The sequence below is a fragment of the Aethalodelphis obliquidens genome, unplaced genomic scaffold, assembly GCF_003676395.1.
Source record: "Aethalodelphis obliquidens isolate GAN/ISIS:26980383/991018 unplaced genomic scaffold, ASM367639v1 scaffold66, whole genome shotgun sequence".
Classification (NCBI taxonomy): domain Eukaryota; kingdom Metazoa; phylum Chordata; class Mammalia; order Artiodactyla; family Delphinidae; genus Aethalodelphis; species Aethalodelphis obliquidens.
In genome coordinates this window covers 4576686-4582685 of record NW_020838010.1, presented here as the reverse complement: position 1 = coordinate 4582685, position 6000 = coordinate 4576686, and positions in this window count along the sequence as shown.

Below are 6000 nucleotides of genomic sequence, written 5' to 3'. Positions count from 1 at the left end.
GCAAGAGGGAAGAGATATGGGAACATATGTATATATATAACTGATTCACTTTGTTATAAAGCAGAAACTAACACACCATTGTAAAGCAATTATACTCCAATAAAGATGTAAAAAATAAAAGATTATGCTAGCTCTGTAGAATTAATTGAGGAGTGTTCTTCCTTTTTCTATAATCTGAAAATAGTTTTAATATCAAGATAACCATCTACATTTTTAAAATTCTATATACAAATATGAAACCACTTGAGGTGAATGACTTTTACGTAATTTATTTTAACTTATTTTTTTTACAGCAGGTTCTTATTAGTCATCCATTTTATACACATCAGTGTATACACGTCAATCCCAATCTCCCAATTCATCACACCACCACCACCCACGACTGTCGCTTTCCCCCCTTGGTGTCCATAAGTTTTTCTCTACTTCTGTGTCTCAATTTCTGCTCTGCAAACCAATTCATCTGTACCATTTTCTAGGTTCCACATATATGCATTAATATACGATATTTGCTTTTCTCCTTCTGACTTAATTCACTCTGTATGACAGTCTCTACATGCATCCACGTCTCTACAAATGACCCAATTTCGTTCCTTTTTATGGCTGAGTAATATTCCATTGTATATATGTACCACATCTTCTTTACCATTCATCTGTCGATGCGCATTTAGGTTGCTTCCATGAACTGGCTATTGTAAATAGTGCTGCAATGAATATTGGGGTGCCTGTATCTTTCTGAATTATGGTTTTCTCTGGGTATATGCCCAATAGTGGGATTGCTGGGTCATATGGTAATTCTATTTTAAGTTTCTTAAGGAACCTCGATACTGTTCTCCATAGTGGCTGTATCAATTTACATTCCCACCAACAGTGCAAGAGGATTCCCTTTTCTCCACACCCTCTCCAGGATTTGTTGTTTGTAGATTTTCTGATGACACCCATTCTAACCCGTATAAGGTGATACCTCATTGTAGTTTTGATTTGCATTTCTCTAATGATTAGTGATGCTGAGCAGCTTTTCATGTGCTTCTTGGCCATCTGTATGTCTTCTTGGAGAAATGTCTATTTAGGTCTTCTGCCCATTTTTGGATTGGGTTGTTTGTTTCTTTAATATTGACCTGCATGAGCTGTGTATATATTTTGCAGATTAATCCTTTGTCCATTGATTCATTTGCAAATATTTTCTCCCATTCTGAGGGTTGTCTTTTCATCTTGTTTATGGTTTCCTTTGCTGTGCAAAAGCTTTGAAGTTTCATTAGGTCCCATTTGTTTATTTTTGTTTTTATTTCCATTACTCTAGGAGATGGATGAAAAAAGAACTTGCTGTGATTTATGTCAAAGAGTGTTCTTCCTATGTTTTCCTCTAAGAGTTTTACAGTGTCCGGTCTTATATTTAGGTCTCTAATTCATTTTGTCTTTATTTTTGTGTATGGTGTTAGGGAGTGTTCTAATTTCATTCTTCTACATGTAGCTGTCCAGTTTTCCCAGCACCACTTATTGAAGAGACTGTGTTTTCTCCATTTTATATCCTTGCCTCCTTTGTCATAGATTAGTTGACCATAGGTGCATGGGTTTATCTCTGGGCTTTCTATCCTTTTCCATTGAACTATATTTCTGTTTTTGTGCCAGTACCATATTGTCTTGATTACTGTAGCTTTGTAGTATAGTCTGAGGTCAGGGAGTCTCATTCCTCCAGTTCCGTTTTTTTCCCTCAATACTGCTTTGGCTATTCCGGGTCTTTTGTGTCTCCATACAAATTTTAAGACTTTTTGTTCTAGTTCCGTAAAAATTGCCATTGCTAATTTGATAGGGATTGCATTGAATTGGTAGATTGCTTTGGGTAGTATAGTCATTTTCACAATATTGATTCTTCCAATCCAAGAACATGGTATATCTCTCCATCTGTTGGTATCATCTTTAATTTCTTTCATCAGTATCTTATAGTTTTCTGCATACAGGTCTTTTGTCTCCCTAGGTAGGTTTATTCCTAGGTATTTTATTATTTTTCTGGCCATGGTAAATGGAAGTGTTTCCTTAATTTCCCTTTCAGATTTTTCATCATTACTGTACAGGAATGCAAGAGATTTCTGTGCATTAATTTTGTATCCTGCAACGCTACCAAATTCATTGATTAGCTCTAGTAGTTTTCTGGTGGCATCTTTAGGATTCTCTATGTATAGTATCATGTCATCTGCAAACAGTGACAGTTTTACTTCTTCTTTTCCGATTTGTATTCCTTTTATTTCTTTTTCTTCTCTGATTGCCATGGCTAGGACTTCCAAAACTATTTTGAATAATAGTGGTGAGAGTGGACCTCCTTGTCTTGTTCCTGATCTTAGAGGAAATACTTTCAGTTTTTCACCATTGAGAAAGATGTTTGCTGTGGGTTTGTCGTATATGGCCTTATTATGTTGAGGTAGGTTGCCTCTATGCCCACTATCTGGAGAGTTTTTTATCATAAATGGTGTTGAATTTTGTCAAAAGCTTTTTCTGCATGTATTGAGGTGATCATGTGGTTTTGATTCTTCAATTTGTTAATATGGTGTATCACATTGATTGACTTGCATATATTGAAGAATCCTTGCATCTCTGAGATAAATCCCACTTGATCGTGGTGTATGATCCTTTTAATGTGTTGTTGGATTCTGTTTGCTAGTATTTTGTTGAGGATTTTTGCATCTATATTCATCAGTGATATTGGTCTGTAATTTTCTTTTTTTGCAGTATCTTTGGTTTTGGTATTCAGGGTGATGGTGGCCTCATAGAATGAGTTTGGGAGTTTTCCTTCCTCTGCAATTCTTTGGAAGACTTTGAGAAGGATGGGTGTTAGCTCTTCTCTAAATGTTTGATAGAATTCACCTGTAAAGCCATCTGGTCCTGGACTTTTGTTTGTTGGAAGATTTTTAATCACAGTTTCAATTTCATTACCTGTGATTGGTCTGTTCATATTTTCTATTTCTTCCTGGTTCAGTCTTGGAAGGTTATACCTTTTAAGAATTTGTTCATTTCTTCCAGGTTGTCCATTTTATTGGCATAGAGTTGCTTGTAGCAGTCTCTTAGGATGCTTTGTATTTCTGCGGTGTCTGTTGTAACTTTTCCTTTTTCATTTCTAATTTTATTGATTTGAGTCCTCTCCCTCTTTTTCTTGATCCGTCTGGCTAATGGTTTATCAGTTTTGTTTATCTTCTCAAAGAATCAGCTTTTAGTTTTATTGTTCTTTGCTATTGTTTTCTTTGTTTCTATTTCATTTATTTCTGCTCTGATCTTGATGATTTCTTTCCTTCTGCTAACTTTGGGTTTTGTTTGTTCTTCTTTCTCTAGTTCCTTTAGGTGTAAGGTTAGATTGTTTACTTGAGATTTTTCTTGTTTCTTGAGGTAGGCTTGTATGGCTATAAACTTCCCTCTTAGAACTGCTTTCCTGCAACCCATCGGTTTTGGGTCATGGTGCTTTCATTGTCATTTGTCTCTAGGTATTTTTTGATTTCCTCTTTGATTTCCTCAGTGATCTCTTGGTTATTCAATAATGTACTGTTTAAACTCCATGTGTTTGTGTGTTTTTTATTTTTTTTCCCTGTAATTCATTTATAATCTCATAGCGTTGTGGTCAGAAAAGATGCTTGGTATAATTTCAATTTTCATAAATTTACTGAGGCTTGATTTGTGACCCAAGATGTGATCTATCCTGGAGAATGTTCCATGCACACTTGAGAAGAAAGTGTAATCTGATGTTTTTGGATGGAATGCCCTATAAATATCAATTAAGTCTATCTGGTCTCTTGTGTCATTTAAAGCTTGTGTTTCCTTACTAGTTTTCTGTTTGGATGATCTGTCCATTGGTGTTAATGAGGTGTTAAAGTCCCCCACCATTATTGTGTTACTGTTGATTTCCTCTTTTAGAGCTGTTAGCAGTTGCCTTATGTATTGAGGTGCTCCTATGTTGGTTGCATACATATTTATAATTGTTATATCTTCTTCTTGGATTGATCCCTTGATCATTACATAATGTCCTTCCTTGTCTCTTGTAACATTCTTTATTTTAAAGTCTATTTTATCTGATATGAGTATTGCTACTCCAGCTTTCTTTTGATTTCCATTTGCATGGAATATCTTTCTTCATCCCCTCACTTTCAGTCTGTATGTGTCCCTAGGTCTGAAGTGGGTCTCTTGTAGTCAGCATATATATGGGCCTTGTTTTTGTATCCATTCAGCAAACCTGTATCTTTTGGTTGGAGCATTTAATCCATTCACGTTTAAGGTAATTATCAATATGTATGTTCCTATGACCATTTTCTTAATTGTTTTGTTTTTGTTTTTGTAGGGCCTTTTCTTCTCTTGTGTTTCCCACTTAGAGAAGTTCCTTTAGCATTTGTTGTAGAGCTGGTTTGGTGGTGCTGAATTCTCTTAGCTTTGGCTTGTCTGTAAAGCTTTTGGTTTCTCCATTGAATCTGAATGAGAACCTTGCCTGGTAGAGTAATCTTGGTTGTAGGTTCTTCCCTTTCATCACTTTAAGTATATCATGCCACTCCCTTCTGGCTTGTAGAGTTTCTGCTGAGAAATCAGCTGTTAACTTTATGGGAGTTCCCTTGTATGTTATTTGTTGTTTTTCCCTTGCTGCTTTCAATAATTTTCCTTTGTCTTTAATTTTTGCCAATTTGAATACTGTGTGTCTCAGTGTGTTTCTCCTTGGGTTTATCCTGTATGGGACTCTCTGTGCTTTCTGTACTTGGGTGCCTATTTCCTTTCCCATGTTAGGGAAGTTTTCGTCTATCATCTCTTCAAATATTTTCTCGGGTCCTTTCTCTCTCTCTTCTCCTTCTGGGACCCCTATAATGTGAATGTTGCTGTGTTTAATGTTGTCCCAGAGGTCTCTTAGGCTGTCTTCATTTCTTTTCATTCTTTTTTCTTTATTCTGTTCAGCAGCAGTGAATTCCACCATTCTGTCTTCCAGGTCACTTATCCGTTCTTCTGCCTCAGTTATTCTGCTATTGATTCCTTCTAGTGTAGTTTTCATTTCACTTATTGTATTGTTCATCTGTGTTTGTTTGTTCTTTAAGTCTTCTAGGTCTTTGTTAAACATTTCTTGCATCTTCTCGATCTTTGGTTCCATTGTTTTTCCGAGGTCCTGGATCATATTCACTCTCATAATTCTCAATTCTCTTTCTGGAAGATTGCCTATCTCCATTTCATTTAGTTGTTTTTCTGGGGTTTTATCTTGTACCTTCATCTGGTACATAGCCCTCTGCCTTTATGCCTTGTCTATCTTTCTGTGAATGTGGTTTTTGTTCCACAGGCTGCAGGATTGTAGTTCTTCTTGCTTCTGCTGTCTGCCCTCTCGTGGATGAGGCTAAGAGGCTTGTGGAAGTTTCCTGATGGGAGGAACTGGTGGTGGGCAGAGCTCAGTAAAACTTTAATCTGCTTGTCTGTTGATGGGTGGGGCTGGGTTCCCTCCCTGTTGGTTGTTTGGCCTGAGGCAACCCAACACTGGAGCCTAGCTGGGCTCTTTGGTGGAGCTAATGGTGGACTCTGGGAGGGCTCATGCCAAGGAGTACTTCCCAGAACTTCTGCTGCCAGTGTCCTTGTCCTCACGGCGAGGCACAGCCACCCCCCACCTCTGCAGGAGACCCTCCAACACTAGTAGGTAGATCTGGTTCAGTCTCCTATGGGGTCACTGCTCCTTCCCCTGGGTCCCAATGCACACACTACTTTGTGTGTGCCCTCCAAAAGTGGAGTCTCTGTTTCCCCCAGTCCTGTCAAAGTCCTGCAGTCAAATCCCACTAGCCTTCAAAGTCTGAATCTCTAGGAATTCCTCCTCCCATTGCCAGACCCCCAGGCTCAGAAGCCTGACATGGGGCTCAGAACCTTCACTCCAGTGGGTGGACTTCTGTGATATAAGTGTTCTCCAGTTTCTGAGTCACCCACCCAGCAGTTATGGGATTTGATATTATTGTGATTGTGCCCCTCCTACTGTCTCACTGAAGCCTCTCCTTTGTCTTTGCATGTGGG